This window comes from Meleagris gallopavo, chromosome Z (assembly GCF_000146605.3).
Source record: "Meleagris gallopavo isolate NT-WF06-2002-E0010 breed Aviagen turkey brand Nicholas breeding stock chromosome Z, Turkey_5.1, whole genome shotgun sequence".
NCBI classification, from domain to species: domain Eukaryota; kingdom Metazoa; phylum Chordata; class Aves; order Galliformes; family Phasianidae; genus Meleagris; species Meleagris gallopavo.
In genome coordinates, this window is record NC_015041.2 from 19,425,738 (window position 1) to 19,442,320 (window position 16,583).

At 40.7% G+C, this 16,583-nt stretch overlaps 1 protein-coding gene across 1 annotated transcript in view; it reads left to right on the forward strand.

Annotated features, from left to right (window-relative positions):
- The window catches only part of LOC104914932 (erbin-like), a 62,618-nt gene that overhangs the window by 8,759 nt on the left and 37,276 nt on the right, over positions 1-16,583 (forward strand). Inside the window, exon 2 of the mRNA XM_010725487.3 lies at positions 5,310-5,426. The gene's annotated coding sequence lies outside the window, so the exon portion shown is untranslated. The remainder of the gene's footprint in view (positions 1-5,309; positions 5,427-16,583) is intronic.

Sequence of the window (16,583 nt, forward strand, 5' to 3'; positions counted from 1 at the left end):
TTCTGGATTAGACTATGAAGATGATCAGTGTGCTGGAGTGCCTGCCTCTCTTATGAAGCAAAGGCTGAGGGAGCTGGGGTTTATCAGCCTTGAGAAGAGAGGTCCAGAGTGACTTTATTGTGGTCTTCCAATACCTACTGGGTCTACAAGGAAAATGGTAATTTTTTTTTTAGGGAGTGTAGTGATGGGATATGAATAATAGTTTCAAATTAAAAGAGGAGAGGTTTAGATTAGATGATTATAGAAAGCTCATTACCTGAGGGTAGTGAGGCATTGGCACAGGCTGCCCAGACAAGCTGTGAATACTTGATTTCTGGATGTGTTCAGGGCCAGTTTGGAGGTGGCCCTGGGAAATGTAGTAGAAGTTCCCCTACCCATGGCAAGGGAATTCAAACTGGGTGACCCTTAAGATCCCTTCCAACTCGAACTGCTGTATGATTCTGTGAAATAACTGCACTTAGTTTGTTATATCATGTTGCATATCAGAGGAAAATACAATTGGTAGAAAGTTATTTTCCCCAAGGTGCAAGGATTGAAAAAAAAGCTCCTCAGAATATATCAAGTCCTGAATTAGTTTGAATGCTATATTCTAGCATATGCTTTTTTTTTTTCCCCCTCTCAACTTTGTAGTACAAGGATTAGTCTAAGCATTAACTGGAGATGGTAATTTTTTTCCTTAAGGTAGGTCCCCAATGCTGATCTTTTCCATACTTAGCAGGAACTGTTGTGAAGCTATCAAGTTCTGTGGGGCCAAAACTTAATCTTATGAATTAAAGGTCACGTGCTACAGTCTTCCCCAATCTCAAGCCAAAATTTATTACAGTTCATCTTAAGAGAAACGCGTTCACGATCTGTTTAGGAATCGAAAGGTCAACAGACTCTTGTTTTTTTAAATAAGCATTGAACAGTTGTGATTGTCATACTTTCTTCAGATGTATACTTCATTTGTAGTAGTATATCTGTAGTAACAATTTAGAGCATGGTAAATTGGAAATGACTTTTGACCTGAGGGCACGTGTATCTTCTACTGTCACACCTTAATATTCTTCACTTTTGCCCATCAAATGAGTATTTGGTGCAGATATTATTAACTATATTCACTTTTTCTAATTTGGAAGTTGCCTGTCTTATGTTTTTTTTTTTTCACTTTAAAACATGAAATTGAAATTCTTTTTGTCTTTGCTTGCTTCTGACTGTCCCCTACTCTCTCCTGTAGATATTTATCTCTTTTGGGAAGAATCAGAGGCTCATGAAATACTGAACCCCAGTTTCTGTGTATCTGTTCTTATTATTGGGCAGAAAAGGTTCACAAGAGTGAACTAAATATGTATCTTCACGTTTGTCTTGTGATATATATAAACATAGAGGGATGTGTGTGTCTATCTAAAAAGATGGAATAAAAGAGATATTTTAAGATCCCTAACTTTAATATCCAAAGTGGAAATCACTCTTTCTGCTAAGATCATAATTTTTCTTGTATCAGTCTTGATTCTTGGATAGGAGTTGAGTTGTGCTTGCTGAAATTATAGCCGATGGTGAGGCTGAGCTAAGTGCAATAACATACACTGTTTAGGAGGGCTTCCTTCCTTTCCTGTCATGAAGTCATTCATTTAGAGAAGAAAGTAGAACCTTGTGTCAAATTTCTCTATTTTTAGGTTGCGTAAAAACTAATTTTTGAGCTACTTGTTGGCAAGTACCTATGCTTGCACAGAATCTGCAAGTTAATTCATTCTCCTGTCAATCACTTACTTTCCAGGAAAGTGAATTGCTATATAACAAAATTATATATTAACATTTTGAAGGATAGTAATCAAGGATGTTTAAACTCCTATTGATTTTTGGAATGAGTGAAGAATGAATGTGTCAAAATAACTTCTTGCAATATGAAATAACTAATTTGGGTGTGTGTTTTCTGTAATTATATCCATCCTCCATTATCTCCACGAAGTATTTAATTGCTTTCAGAAACCACTCATGGATAAGATTCTTTGTTCTTTTCATACCCAAATGTATTAATATTAATGCTAAATTAGTATTACTGCTTTCCTAGTATTTGTGTTCATGAATTCATAAATTTATATTTTTCTCTTTATTTTCCCTTTAGTTTGAACTATACATTCAGCAGAAGCATGCTTAAGGAAATCTCTAAATGTGTCTTCTTTTCTTTTGTCATGGTGGATGAAGAAGGGGAGAATCATGTAGTAGAAAAAGAATTTTTCTTCTGTTCCTTGTGAAAGCAAAATGCTAGCTTGTATACATCTCCTGATGCAGTAGGACTGACTAACAAACATTTTTAATAGTCTTTCTGAGTCTATAAGGCTTGTTTAATGGAGTATTTCCGAGGAGTTTTGCTACTTGAAATGATCATTGTGATTGCTTACTGCTATCAGTAACTGTATCTATTGCTATGAGCAGTGTGATGATGTTTTTTGGCTTTGTATGAATTATGTAGTGAAATGATGCTGGCTATATAATCTTTCTTCATTAAATCTATTCAAAAGTAGTAGATGGATTTGGGTTATGAACTTACATTCTACTGATTCTAGTATAGGCTCCAAAATATTTTCTTTGAAAATGTGAAGTTCTGGATAACAATGCTTTCCCTACCTTTCTCTTTCCTGCAATACTTGTCCAGAACTTTATGAAACTAGTCAGATTCTGATCTTTCATGCAATAGAAATATTGAAAAAAGGAACAACAGTAACCAGATGACCAGAAAGGGACAACAAAAGCTTCTTTTCTTAATTAATAACTTTTTTTTTTTAATGGAACATGACTTTCTGAAGTGTGGTACGAAAATCCAAGTTGAATATTATCATACTTGGCTTTGTAGCCACAAATGTACTTGTTCTCAATCAGATGTTGTCTAAAAGAGTTGACTTTGTGCACTCAGTGGCGAAATCTGTCTAGCTGTGAAGAGTTCTGGTTTATAACTCTTCTGAAATGAGTATATCTCAAATGTAACGCATGTGCTATTTTACTAAGTGACCCACTCATCAGGGCTTTGAGTTGGAATCAGTTCTTGTTTTTAATTAGGCAGCTTGTGTTTTACTTAAAGATGGAGTACGTGATAATGAAAAAGCTAGAAGTAGCTGCAGATATTTAATTTCTAAATTGTCATGTTCTGGATAAAAAGTTAGGGGAAGAAGTACCAGATTTTTTTTTCTGAAGATTTAAAAAATACTCATTCTCCTTCTTCTAAACCTTTAATTTTGGAGACAAGCTTGGCACTGTGTGCTTGCAGTATTTATACAACAGTAGTCACTTTCTTTCTTAAAGAAAAAAGAAAAACTTAAATCTTAGTAACAAGGAAGTGGTTAATGGTCACAGGAAACACTGCACTTGACAGTCGAGTTAAGCTGATGTCTGTCTTTTGAGCTAGTGTAACAAAGCTGTATTTCTCAGTAGGGAGAGAGAAAAAAAGATGGAGGAGAGTTTCAGTCCTTAGATAACACCTAGACAATAATCCTTTATGTAACGATCAGTGCAAGGTGGTCATTGTGTATATGGCCCTACAGCTATTGTGTCCTTGCTGCTTTGGATATAGTATGTCACAGATTGAAGCACTGTTCAGTATGTGATGGAGGCAGTCACAGTCCTGGACACGTCACTCTGGAGAAGTCAGCATGTTTGTCAGTCCACTTGAAGGGTGCCACTTACATCTGCAGCTGAACTGAAATTTTAACCTTCTGTGGAAGAGGGTGAGACAAAGGAAGGGAAGATATTCTGCTCTTGTTAGTTACAAACCAAGAAAGCTGTTCAAATCACATCGTAAAACAACAGTTTCTAAGTGGGATGTGTGTGGAGGGAGTTGCTGGCCAAATACGAACTTTATTTAATATAGTACTTACATTAGTATTTTTGGTCATGTAAAATTTTGGCTATACATAGAAAGGTAGTAGGAAGACTTCAAAGGAAAGTTCCACCACCATAAGGGAGGACAACCTCTTCTCTCCCTTCTACACCCTAAGCAAATCAGGGAAGTAGCTATACGACCTTAGAGCCCTGGCATTCTTCAGGGTTTCTTGATTTGCTGGCTGTAAGACCTTGAGAAATCATACCAGCAGTGTCTTGGCAAAGCTGAAACACAAATCATCTGTTAAATGGTTACATTAGAATGGAGGTTTTAGAGATTGCTAAATCACAGTACGTATTCTGAAAGTGACAGAAGTTGTTTTATGTGCAACAATAGTAGTCATTAACCTTAGAAATTTTTGGAATTATTAAATTCAGTTTTGTGACTGAATGCTTTATAAAAATACTATACTATGTTAGAATCTGATATCCCCCCCAGGATCTTTTTTTCTTTAGAGAAAGATTTCACTCACTTACCTGAATTTATTAGATTTCTTTTGGTGTGGAATATGTTTGCTGTTTTGAAAGCAGATGACAAAAGCATCCTCCTGTAATTTATGGTCCTCCTTCTGTATTTTGTCACCTTATTTGAACTGGCCCCAAGAAATGTCATCAAGATGAGGCAATGGGTATGTTCCATATACATCTTGGACTTACTTCATTATTCCCGCTTACTAGCCAGGGCTACATAGTAAAACAATGTCCTCAACATACAGAGTATATGGTAGTATTCCACAAATGCTCTACAAATGCTCTCCAGGCAGAAAAACTTCTCAGAAGAGGTTCAACTACTTGTAAGCAACCGTCTTGCCAATAGCTGTGGCTGCAGACTTTCAATAAAATCTCATGTTAAGCTAAATGAAAGGCGTCTGGTAGGTTAGTTAAAATAACTGCTGCGTTTTGAGGGACTCATCTATTGCTAGGAGTTGTATTTCCCCATGAGGTCTGTGGGAGTTTTTGTGACAGTATGGATGGTATAGATTCTCTCTCAGAGAATGTGCTTCAGCTGTGCCAGAAAAGCAAAGCAAAAAGCAACCTTTAAGGAGGAAGTCGTCTTGTGTAGGTCCTGCACAGACTGTTGTTTTCAGTTGCATTTTGTTAACTCGATAATTACATAAAAATCTCTTCTCACAAATAACAATTGTTTTGAACTCAATCTTGCTATCAATGCATATGTTTTTGTTTTGTCTGGTGTAAATTGGAGATGTGATAATCAGTTCTAGCTTATTCTGTATTTTGGCGCAGTATTTATATTACTTTGAGATTTGACAGGAGGTATACCTGAGTAACTGTAGAATGGTTCTTGTATTGATAAGTTACACATTACCTTTTCAGTGTCTTCTGTTTTAGTGCTGATCTTAAAGCAAAAGTAATGAGTGGTTTGAAATGATTATTTTTTTACAAGTCCATTTATACCTGTCATCTTGAAAACATTGTTCAATTATTTTTCACAGTTCCGTGTGGTGGATGATTTGATAAACTCCGTGCTGTATCCTGGTGACTCTTTGATCCAACTTCAGAAGCTGATTCAGACTCCTGTGCTGTAAATTGGCAGTGGTGGAGTGATTCGGGTAGGTGACTGTCTAGAGATATTGAAGGAGATAAAAGGAATGAAGTGTTTTGAGTACACGTATTGTTTTAGTTGCTCTATGATGTGCTACTATTATCTTCTCTTGCCTTCGCATGTAAGATGACTAAGCTTTGTTTTAATTGCTGATGATTTTTTTTTCCAGCTGCTGGTAGGGAAGGTGTTTGAGAACTGATAACTGTGGTGGCTTTCTGTGAAGAAGTGTTAGGGGTATCTCTGCAGTGTAACTGTTCTGTCATGCTCGAATCACAAAACGTTGTGTTTAATTTTCTGCATTACTTTTTTATATAGAATATTATGTATATGAAGTAGTTAGACTTTTTATGGCAGTGTATTTATAGCTCTAAAATAAAACTCAGCAAAAAGCACTTCTGCCCTCAGTAAGCTAACTTAAGTGCTCTCAACCTAGCCATAGATTAATTTTTTGTTTGTTTGTTTGTTTTTCTTTTTTCCTTTGCAGTTACAAGCATGTACCCCTTTAGTTTTCTGTATCTGTTTGAATGAAGTTATAAGTGGTATTTTTCTGGGAAGTTGAAACTTTTAAATTTAAACACTTCTAACTCTGTAATTCATCATAGATGCAGTTATCCACTTGTAAAGCATTAGAGACAACATAAAGTGATAAGGAGTCTTTTTTTTTTAGAAAGTATATGATTGATGTTTTTCAGAATTTTGATCTTAATACATTGCAAAAGGAATTACTATCTTAGTCCTTACTAGTACCGTGGAGCAAAATACAGTTTTTCATCCTGCTCTCTTAATCTTTTTCTCTGACCCAAGTATACAGGTACAGTAACTTACCGAAATTTTTAACTACCCACAGAAAATCCTTGACTTCTGGGAGGAGAAATATTTCATAGGAAAAATATTGTCTTAAATGCAAATGACGGCTCTGAAAGTGATGCCTCCTATTTTATTATGTTGGCCCACAATGTCAGAGGATGTTGGTGGTATGACAGTAGAGGTTGTACCTTCCCACCAATATTCCATTACATGTTGTTGCTGTGTGACAGATGGTAGTAGAGGGGGTGGTCTGACAAAATGGTATCTGATATGCAAGTATGTGTGGACCAAAGGTGTGTCATTGACTTCTGCCACATGGAAAATATGGTACTCACTGACATTCATCAACGTTTGTTGAATGTTTATGAAGACCAGCCAGTGGATGTGAGCACAGTGAGGTGGTGGGTGGTTCATTTCTACAGTGGTAGTGGATTACCTCCACTGGAGCTGATTTTTATAAGTGAGGCATGCAGGCTCCTTTTCATTGCTGGTAAAAATGCATAGCTAGCTGTGGTGACTGTTTTGAAAGAGTATTTTGTAGCTGAGAAATTTTTCATAGTATTGTGTTCTTTTATATTGGTTGTAATTTCCATGGAAATAAGTAGGAGGCAATACTTCAAGAGAGACGTATATGGAAAAGATTGTTCCATGATGGAACCATTATGAAATGATAATGAGTGAGTTGGAATTTTTTTTTTAAATGTGTTTTTGGGGCTTATTTTAATAAGATTTATTATGACGTATTTTAATAAAGATTACAAAAAAAAAAGACAAGAATACTTATTTTGAACAGATTCCATCTTTTTTGGAGGAAAAGCTTAATTATTTCTTTAAAATACCTGATATTCTATGTGAGCATTTCAGAATTATTGTTTCTATACATCTTTGGTTACACAGAATTGTTAAGGGCTGTATTTCTCTATTTCATATCTGAGATTTATTTTGCGGTTCTCTGGCTTGTGAGAGATACTGTGAAGTAACCATTGGAGGGATATGGTTTTATCATGTAGATAGGCTGAGACTTCTTCAGTAGGCTCTTAGTCTCCTGTTTACTACTAAAGCATCAGTAACAAAGCAGGGACTTCAGGCAACATTGCACAACTTCTGTTTAGAGACAGATAATTCCTTTGTCATGGTATATTCATGTGTTTCACATTAGCTTGTCCTAACATGCATGCACAAATAGAATGATTGCAGATTTTTTTAGTGTTAAGAACAATTTTATGTTGAATTGTAATCTCATTTTCATAATCCTAATTTCATTGCAAATCTTTTTTTGCCATTGAAGCACTTGTTAAGTCTTATCATAATTCAAATTGAATGGTTAATCTGTAGTTTATTTTTTGTTGCCTTGCTTTTGTTTGCTCTCCTGTATCACCGTCTTTGTGCTTAACTGTCGGTTCTTTGGCATACTTGACTAATGAGCCATCACCATTTCCAGGGTGAAGGAAATCTCTGTTAACTAAAAGGAGCAGGGTTGTAAGCTTTGTAATAGACTTGTAGCTGCAAGCAGGTTTAGAAAAGTTGAACTGTAAAACATACAGTGGTTAAATGTGTACTTCACAAGAAATGTAGTGTCTGTTTGGGATAGAGGCTTCTTGCTGTCAACTGAATGTGTTCAGCCGCTTCTTCTCAAAGTTTTATTTTTGGAAAAGATGCTTTAATTTGTCGCTTAATCCAGTTAGTACTCCACTAAAAGCTTAGGTCTGTCATGAAGGTAATGATTAACCTTGTGTAATTATAGATAGTGAACCTTAAATGAGTTCTAACTTGTATAGAACTGAAATCAATGAAATAAAGTTTAAGAACAAATACTAAGTGCTGAAGTTTGTCATATTTTGTTGGTATTTATTTTTTGTTTTTTTTTTTGCAAAGTATTATAACTAATGCATGCACTTGACAAGTCACTGAAATCTTCCCTTGTACAGAGTACTGCAGCTTCTGTTACAGTAGTGTAGTATTTTGTATTTGGTCTTCTGACTGTGCTCCAGTTAAATATGCAGTTCTTGAAACTGTGTACTGAGTCAGCTAAGGAAAATCGCTATTCATTGTCTTGATATAAGGACTTACTGAATAAAGGAAACAACACTGGCTAAAGAGAGTCCCATCCCTTCAATATTCTTGTTTTCCCACATGTCCAGTAGTTTTTGGACATGTTCCAGCCTTCTTATATAAGCCATGGGTACTCTGAACCTTGTTGACTTGCTGATTCATTTCTTCTTGTAGCAATAAGCTTTGGCTCAAATTTCTCCCTTCTTGGTTTTATTGACATGTTTCAGCATGAAGCACATATTCCAACATATCTCAGGTGGCTCAGCTGTGAAGGCTAATCCAGTCAGCATCAGGCATGTTTTGTCTTGGCAATGTGTGTTGGAAGCCTGTCTTTCTGTCAGCCTGCCATTCCCTGTAATGCAGAAGAGGGATTGACAAACCATCCTGATAGGTGACATGATTTTTGAGCTCATGGACATTCAGAACTACAGTATTTTAGGCTGTCTTGCTCAATGCTATTTTAGTTTGAGGATTTATAAAGGATACCAGTTTGCTGGTCATAAATGTGCACACTGCTAGCAGTCAGTCTAAAACCTGATTAGATTATCAAAGGATTGGCTTATGTAATAAATTCTTTGGTTGTCACTTGGGCAGAATTAGATATTTGAAGGAAAACCACATTCATCCTTAATCTGACAAATTTGTTTTTTGTGCTCTGCAAAAAACTATTGGGAAATACCTCCCTTACATTGCATAAGCACTTCTTGGATCTGTTTGTCTGCAGCTAGCAAATATAAAAAGCCAAATCAATATTGGAATCTGAACAGGATTGGAAAATGGAGCAGGTTAGTTTGCTAGCTAGTCTACATCTAATTTGGGCTGAAGAAGTTTTAGAAACTGAAGGCAGAAAGAAGGATTTGCCTTTGATTTCTATAGAACTAGTATGGGAAGAATACTGTGTGTTTAGAAATAACTGCTCCGTTGTAGCCAGTTGTCAGCCTGCATACTTCAGTGTCATTAGGTGGGCAATGTCTTGAAGTCCAAACTGCCTGTCCATAAAGATCCTAGATGTCCAAAGACAGGCTGCTTGTCCTCTTGGGGATTATGCACCAAGGCAATTGGAAGGTTGTAATAAATAAATGGATGAAATAGGTATACTGTTTTTCCAGAGGTCCAGCTAGATAAGGGACCCAAAAGCAGTGGGTTTTCTAATGGAAATACTTGGCTTAGTTTTAGGCCAAAAAAAGATGATGGATTTTTTTCAGAAGAGAGTAGATTTTGAATGAACACTCCTTATAGAGAAAAGGCAAAGAGAGTAGTTTGTAAAGCATGTGCTCTGTGTGAAAGCTTAAATACAAAAACAAGGAACTATTAATACAGATCATCAAGGACTGATAAGTAAACCTAAGGGTCTTTAAAGAAAGAAGTTTGTGTGTGTTCTATCTAATATCATTGGTCCTTGGCATGAAGAATGTTAGGTTATCCTCCTTAACTTAGTGGCAGTATTTGAATGAATTGAGAATTGGATAGTACTATTTTGATTAAAATAACTTTACCTGTTTTTGACTTTTGAGAGGTGGAGAAAATAAAGTTAGTACTTGCTCTCCTCTTGGCAGTCTCTGGGACCACAGGCTTTAATATGGTCTCCACAAGATAGCGGGCTTGCTCCAAGAAGACTGTGGTGATCCAGACAGAGGGCCTGCCCAGAAATGTGGCTGTTCAGATCTCCATCTGCAGGGAGTGCCTGAGCCTGCTGCTGCTGGGGGAGGGTGGCAGGGATTCCTGCCACCTGTGTGAGGTGTGAGCAGGTGGATGAGCTGCTCAGCCTGGTGGCAGAGCTCAAGGAGGAGTTGGAGAAGCTATGGGCCATCAGGGAATTTGAGTGGGAGATCGATTGGTGGAGTGACTGGCTGGCATGCTGGAAGGAAGGGTCCCCAGAAAAGTGGTGGACCCTCTGCCCTTCACAGTTGGACAGATCTGACAGATGAAGAGGGTTGAAAGTGAGTTCCGACTCAGCATCACAGGTACACCCCCCCTGCCTGCCTACCCTGCTACACCAGATCCCACTAAGCAACAGGTTTGAGATGGTGGAAATTGAAGGGGAGGTGAATGGGAAGGTGAGGGAGGATCTGCCTAGGAGGGAGCCTAGGGCAAGGCAGTCACCCCCATGCCCCGAGACTACCTCTGTCAGGAAAGACAGAAGGGTAATTGTGGTGGGCAGTTCCCTTCTCAGGAGAACGGAGGGCCCCATTTACAGACCTGATCAGTAGGGAGGTGTGCTGTCTCCCTGGGGCCTGTGTCAGGGACATTACCAAAAAACTCCTGGGTCTAGTCCGCTCCTCTGAATACTATCTGCTATTGATAGTTCAGGTAGGCAGTGATGAAATCACTCAGAGAAGCCTGTGAGCTATCAAAAAGGATTTCAGGGGTTTAGAGCAAATGGTTGAAGGAGTGAGTGTGTAAGTGGTATTATCCTCTCTGCCTTCTGGTGAAGGACATGGAGCAGTGTAGGAAAACACTTTGAATAAGTGCTGAAAGGTTGATGCTGCCCTAGGAACTTTGGGTTCTTTGACCATGGGACGGTTTACTTGGTGCCTGGCCTGATGACAGCAGACAGTTCTCACATATCTCTGTGAGGAAAGCTGATCCTAGCCCAGGAGCTGGCAGGGCTTGTTGAGAGAACTTCAAACTAGGTATAAAGGGGGATGAGGATAAAACGATGCTCTCTAGGGTGGAGCAAGTAGTTCAGATTTGATGAGGGGAGTGAGTGGAGGTCAGTGGGACAGAGAAGGGCTTGGAGATGTTGCTGCTGTAGGAGATGGTGAGGATAAACCACTGAACTGTTTTGTAGGATCTTCTGGGAACTCCACAGAAGAGGTAATGTTGTTGACCACCCCATCTGAAACCTTCTATTGTCCCTCTAGGAAGTGGTGAGGGAAAACTTCAAAGTTCCTTCGGAGGTTTGAGAAAGGGTGCCTCTAGAAAGGTAGTATGTCAGAAAGCCCAGCTGAAGTACTTTTGCTCTAATGAGTGCAGCATGGGAAATAAGTTGGAAACTGTGATGTGCTTGGAAAACTATGATCTGGTTGCTATCACAGAAACATGGTGGGATGAATTCCATGATTGGAATACTCTGAAAGCCACAGGCTCTTCAGAAGGGATAGATGAGGTAGGAAGGAAGGGGGAGTTGCCCTCTATGTTAGGAAGTGGGTAGACTGTGAAGAGCTGTGCCTGAGAAAACAGCCATACCCAGGTTGACAACTTATGGCTGATCCCTGGACCAAGGATCAATCCAGTAAAGGACATCTAGTGGTTGGGATCTGCTGCAGGCCACCTGATCAGGGAAAGCCTGTTGATGAGGCCTTCTTGCTTCAACTATGGAAGGTGTTGCATTCGTGGGCTCTTGTCCTGATGGGGGATTTCAATCACCCGGATATCTACTGGGATAGTGGCACGATGGGTGGCAGACAATCCAGGAGATTTTTGGAGTCTGTTGAGGATAACTTCCTTATCCAGGTAATGGATGGACTGAGGTGAAGCCTTACTGGACCTGGTGCTCATCAGTGCAGAGAAGAGCATTAGGGAGAATAAGACTGGAGGCAGCCTGGGCTTCAGTGGTCATGCCCTGGTGGGGTTTGTGATTTGGAGGAATGCAGGCATGACAAAAAAGTAGAATCAGGACCCTGAACTTCAGGAGAGCAAACTTCTGGCTGCTCAAGGAACTGCTGGGTGGGATCTTCTGGGAAACTGTCCTTAAGGGCATAGGAACAGAACAGTGCTGGTAGCTCTTTAAGGACACCCTTCTGAGAGTGCAACAACTGTAAGTCTCCCAGCAGAAGAAATTGAGCAGAGGTGGGCAACCAGCGTGGCTGAGCAAGGACCTGTACCTTAAAAATGTACAGGAAGTGGAAGCAGGGTTGTGTAGCCTGGGAAGAATATGGGGACATTGTTTGTGTGTGCAGAGATAATATTAGGAAAACCAAGTCACAGATGGAGCTGAACTTGGTGAGGGATGTGAAAAATAACAAGAAGAGGTTCTTCAGGTACATAGGCAGGAGGAGACAGACCAAGGAGAGTGTTCCCCCTCTGATAAATGAGGATGAAGAACTGGTTTTTTCAGACATGGAAAAAGCTAAGGTGCTCAGTAAGTACTTTGCCTCTTTTTTCACTGGTGGTCAGACACCTCTCCATGTCTCAGGACCCTGAAGCTCTAGACGTGGTGTAGAGGAGCAGATTCTGTCCCACTGTAACAGTGCAGCAAGTCTGAGACCTCCTCGTGAAACTGAACGTATATAAGTCTATGGAGCTGGATGATATCTATCCTAAGGTTCTGAGAGAATTGGCTGATATGGTTGCTCTTCATATTTGAAAAATCATAGCTATCTGGTGGAGTCCCTGGGGACTGGAAAAAGAGAAACATTACTGCCATTTTTTAAGGAATGGAGAAATGATGAGCCAGAGAACTTCAGGCTGGTGAGCTTCACCTCTGTGCATGGGAGGATCATGAAGCAGATCCTCCTAGAAGCTTTGCTCAAGCACATACGAGATAAAGAGGTGATTTGAGACAGCCAGCATGGCTTCAGCAAGAGCAGTCTTGCCTGACAAATCTGGTGGCCTTCTATGATGGACTGACAGCATCAGTGGACAGGGGAAGACTGATGGGTGTCGTCTGTCTGGACTTGTGCTAAGTTTTTGATGTGGTCCCTCACCATATCTTCTCTAAACTGAGAGCTGTGGATTTGAAGGGTGGACTCGTGGGTTAAGAACTGGTAGGCTGGTTGCAGCCAAAAGGTTATGATCAATGGTTCTGTGTCAGGGTGGAGGCCAGTCACAAGTAGTATCCGTTAGGAGTCAGTCTTGGGATTAGTGCTCTTCAACATCTTCATCAATGACATAGACGATATCATTGAATGCACCCTCAGCAAGTTTGCAGACAACACCGAGCTGAGCAGTGCAGTCGATACATTGGAAAGAAAGAAAGCCATCTAGAGGGACCTAGACAGGCTGGAGAAGTGGGCCTGTTTGAACTTAATGAGATTTAACAAGGCCAAGTGCAAGGTGTGGGAGATGGAGAGGTTGGCCCAACCTCGTTGAATGTCAATGTGCTGATAACACGGGCAGGGAAAGGGAGATGAACAGAATAAACAAGAATGTTTTGTAGCTAAGCTCTCTGCTGTTTATGAAGACTTGTTATGGAACTTGCTTGCTTTCTAGCCAATGGATTGTTAGTGGAAATGTACTGAATGTGCATGTTAGAATACAAAAGGTTTGTTTAGAAGAAGACAGAGATACGCAGCAATAAAGAAATCTTCCATGCATGGGAGCCCTGTGCTGTGTTGCTTGGAACAGTCAGTATCCAAACAGGGACCTCAGCAGGGACTTGACCTGACTTAAAGACTGACCAGTTTGGAACACATTGAGACAAATGTGGGGTGTGTTGAGACAAATGCGAGGTTTGTTGAGACTAGGGTGGAGCTCACTGAGTTTGTTGAGGCAAACACGGAAGGCATTGAGAAAAACGTGGAGAACTTGTACAAGTGTTGAGATAAACATGTCAGACCGAGGATTCATTGTCCCTAACTACTCTGATTGCCTCTCGCTGGATGAAGGTAAGCATGCACATTATGAGGAACAAAATGACCTCGGAACAGAAAAACATCCTAGTTATTTTCAATCTATCCTTAAACAATGTCAGTATCTCCCCATGATCTCTGGCAAATGCTTGTATGGGCCACCAGGATGGATACCTCCAGGCACAGTTTACGACCCAGAGTCTTGGGAAGGGATTGCGTGAAACTGTGGGACACATCCACTAAAAGTGATAAAGTGGTGTCCAGGTTGCGTGAAACTTGGAGAAAAATTTTTGAAGCTTAAAAAAGTCATGTGGGGTCATCGTCAGTCACCCCCAGTCCGACTGAGGGTGAAGGATCTGCACGCTCCTCCTCAGACTCACCTGCTGTGCCAGCAACCCCCTTGTGACCACTGTTGCAGGTGGTGAGCTCACTGCCTCCCTTCCTGAGTGCCCCAATGATCCCTTTGATCTTGGCCCGAAAGACTCTCACTAAGAGCTGGATCTGTCTCCCTTCGATCCACACGATGCATGGGTGCTTTGGAGATGGAAGCTAGGAAAGCTGCTGGAGACGTAGGTATGTTAAGGGCATTCCCTGTAATGGTAGCCCCAGATCAAGAACCACGGTGGGAGGCTATATCGTATAGTATCCTGGGAGATTTAGAGTGTACAGTAACAAACCATGGCATCAGTGCCCCATATACTGTCAATTCAATCCATATGTGATAGCTCTGTTTTTACACCACATGATTTTAAAATGATGTGTTGTCTTATCATGACCAATATGCAGTATACTACGTGGGAATCGAAATTGAGAGGATTGGCACAGACACAGGCGACTGAAAATCGTGCACTGCCACAGAGAAATCCACTTGAGGCTGTAGATGTGAATGCTTTGATGGGGAGGGGGATTTCTCCACCCCAGCTCAGCAGGTGCGAATCCCTGCAGAAGGGTTACAGTAAGTTAAGCATCTGGCAGTGTGTGCCCTCCAGTCTGTGCCGGAGGCAGGGAGCAAAGACAGCCTTTTGTGAGCATTAATCAGCAGCACCAAGAACCATATATGACGTTTCTGGATAGGCTTAAAAATTTGCTGGAAAAGCAGGTCGGTAATGCACAGGTGACAGCTCTTGTATTTCAATAGCTAGCAATTGAAAATGTGAACACTGATTGCCAGAAGATGTTACGTGCTGTAAAAAATCCCACTACTGAGGAAATGATTAATGCATGTATGGATGTTGGCACATATCAACACCAGGTTATGCTAGCAGCCTAGGCGTATTTGCCGCTGTATCCCTTAACCAGCAGCACAGATGTTTTGGCTGTAACCAATTTGGGCACCTTTGTGCAAAGTGTCCATGGAAGGGGAGTAGATCACAACAATTATGTCCGAGATGCAAAAAAGGCAACCACAGATTACGGGATTGTTGGTCGAAATAGGATATCAATGACCAACTGCTCCATCCAGTGGGAAACTACTGGAGGAGCATGACGGGGGGTCGCATGATGACAGCAAATTCCACTCAGGTGGTTGTCGCAGCTTATATGCCAGAACCTGCATGCGAATATGGCCGCAGTTTATATGCCAGAACCCATAGCAGCATCGGGGTGGACTTGGGCACCTCCTCAGACACAATCGTAAATGATACCGCTGTCATCATAGCCCCCACAGGTGTTTACGGACCTCTGGGGAATGGCGTGGCAGCACGAGGTATAGACTCAGTATGACATGCTACACTACAGAATTGTGCTACTATAGACTTCTTGCTGTTAGTTCAGGGTCACGGGTGTCAGGATTTCGATGGCACGTGTTGTATGAACTTGTCAGATCATTTGAAATCAATACATAAAAGCATTCAAGATTTGCAGAATGGAGTTAAGAAATTAAAGATTGATAATGGGTTGGGTATGTTTGGAGGCCTCCTAGGAAGGCTGGGAGTGTGGATACAGAACAGGTCAGTTTGTCCCATCATTTTTCTCTTTGTTTTAGTTTGCATTCCTTGCTTATTGCAGTGTGTTCAGAAAACAGTACAAGATGCTTTAAATCACGTTTTTTTCATTAGTAAAGAGGGGGGAATTTTGGGAAATGGAGAGGTCGGCCCGACCTCGTTGAATGTCAACTTGCTGATAACACAGGGTGGGAAAGGGAGATGAACAGAATAAACAAGAATGTTTTGTAGCTAAGCTCTCTGCTGTTTATGAAGACTTGTTATGGAACTTGCTTGCTTTCTAGCCAATGGATTGTTAGTGGAAATGTACTGAATGTGCATGTTAGAATACAAAAGGTTTGTTTAGAAGAAGACAGAGATATGCAGCAATAAAGAAATCTTTCCTACCAAGAAACCTGTCTCATGTTGCTAACTTATGACTGGCACAGTCCCAGGTGTTTGTATAGACTGGGCTAAGAACCCCTTGAGATCAGCCCTGTGGAGAAGGACTTGGGGGTCCTGGTGGACGAGAAGCTGGACATGAGCCAGCAGTGTAGCCATGAGCACTTGTAGCCCAGAAGGCCAAGGTGTTCTGGGCTGCATTGAAAAAGGGATGGCCTGCAGGGAGAGAGAGGTGGTTGTCCCACTCTACTCGGCTCTTGTGAGGCCCCATCTGCAGTACTGCGTCCAGGCCTGGGGCCTCCAGCACAGGAATGATGTGGAGCTCTTGGAGTGGGTGCAGAGGAGGGCCACTAACATGATCAGAGGACTGGAGCACCTTTCCTATGAAGAAACTTTCATCTCTGGAATCTAATGCAGTTCAATAAATGCCTGTTTTTCTGTTAAAAAACAAACAAACAACAACAACAA